General features: G+C 58.7%; 1 pseudogene; it reads right to left on the reverse strand.

Annotated features, from left to right (window-relative positions):
• Positions 1-201: 201 nt before the first annotated feature.
• LOC123083197 (uncharacterized) lies at positions 202-1,393 on the reverse strand (annotated as a pseudogene).
• Between the last annotated feature and the right edge of the window lie 486 nt (positions 1,394-1,879).

The following is a 1,879-nucleotide window of genomic DNA, read 5'->3' on the forward strand; positions in this document are numbered from 1 at the left end:
TGTCAAATCCAGCTTAACTGAAGGGAAAGTAGGCAATATGAGCATTATAACGGGTTTAAAGTAATTTGGCCACATCAGAGTTCAGAACCCTTTGTCAAAGTAGAATGGTGGTGCACGCTACCAAAAGTCATATTGCAATGTCCTATGCAAACAGAACAAGCAGTTAAAGATCCAGGGCAAGCTTACCAGTTCAAAGTGTCGGCGGGAGATCGGCATACAAGTCATCAATAATGACATAATCACCAGTCTGACAGAACCACTCAGCCTGCAAAGTCTGGAGATCCAGTGAAAAATAGTCTACTATTGCCCTGTTGTTTTCTGGGCGCCCAGTAAGGAGTAAGTATCCACCAGCTACACCCCTGATGCAAATGCAATAGCGATAATTTTCCGGCAAAGGGATCGCGGGCTTGGATTGCCACTGGTTTGCGCCATTCCCATCCTTCGACGAATGTACGGCATACAAGAGACGATGTGCACCACGTTTACTTCGATCGATAGTAAGCATCCCAAGCCTTCCTTCTCCTGCCTCCACAGTGGCCACCTGCCGCATATCAGGGCCAGGCGGAGGCGGGAGGTCGACGACGGAGAACTCCATCCTGCGCGCGTCGAGCACGAGCAACATCTCGGCGTCATCTTCATAACAAACCTGCCAACAGAAGCATCCATGGGCGTAGTAGCGGCGCGATGCCCCGCATCCAAAAGCGTCAAAGGTAACAGGATCAGCGAGCCATCTTCCGGCGCAGGACGAGAAGACGAAGAGGACGAGCTTGGCCGTGCACCGCACCAAGCACATTACTCTGAAGTCTCTGAATGACGGGTGCTCGTCGTCGACGCCGGGAGGAGCAAGGAAGGGCTCGCATTCCAAGATGTCCGGCTGGTGGACCTGATCGGCGAGATGGTCGGGGAGGGCAGGCAGCAGGAGGTAGCGGCGGTGCAGGGGGTCGCAGACGGCGAATTCCTTGACGAGGTGGCGGGGGTCGTAGTCGTACATGCTGTTGAACGGATCGCTGCCCTCCTCGAGGCGGGGGCTGAAAAGGGCGCGGCCGTCGCAGACGTCGCGGCGGTACCAGCGGCCGGGGGACGGGGGGAGGAAGGGCCGAAGGGGCAGGAGAAGTCTGCGTCGGCATAGGTGGCCGCCGCGGCGGCTGAAGGTGAAGGGTGGGGCGGCTGGGCGGGGTAGAGTCTGCCGGAAAGGATGCCCAGGAGGGGCGGCGGGTGGATGGCGCGGAATCGGCGGAGGAATGGGTGGCCGGCGATGACGCGGCGGAAGGAGACGCAGGCCGTGGAGGCTCGGGCGATGTCGGCGGCGGTGGGGAGGCGGAGGAACATCTCCTCCAGGAGTTCATCTGGGACTGGGAGCGCCATTAGGGCCAGTGGAGGATGGGATGAGATTTTCTTTTTTTCTTTTCTAAACTAGGATGAGAATGAGATTTGGGGGAGCGCTACAGCATACAGCAGCTATACATGGCCAAACCTCATGCCGGGCCTAACCAAGCCCGACGCAAAAAACCCAGGTCCGGGCCCGGCCCGGGCCTAGCCAAGCCCGACGCAAAAAACTTAGGCCCGGGCCCGGCCCTGCCCGGCCATCGGGCCTGTTTTCTGGGCCTGAGCCGGGCCCGAACACGTAAAAGCCCGTTGGGCTCCGGCCCGACCTTCAGAAAAATGCAAAAACGATGGGTCCGGGCTCGGCCCGGTCTTCGGGCTCAAAATCTAGGCCCGAGCCCGCCCCGGGGGCAACGTTGGGCCGAGCCGGGTCGGGCTTTTTCGGCCCGGGCTTCCCATGGCCAGGACTAACAGCAGCAATCGAACCAATCCCAAGTTTTTTTTTGAGGGCTTCGAACCAATCCCAAGTGTGTCCGAAGCCTGAGCTATCCTCTTT

This window comes from Triticum aestivum, chromosome 4A, assembly GCF_018294505.1.
Source record: "Triticum aestivum cultivar Chinese Spring chromosome 4A, IWGSC CS RefSeq v2.1, whole genome shotgun sequence".
Lineage (NCBI taxonomy): Eukaryota > Viridiplantae > Streptophyta > Magnoliopsida > Poales > Poaceae > Triticum > Triticum aestivum.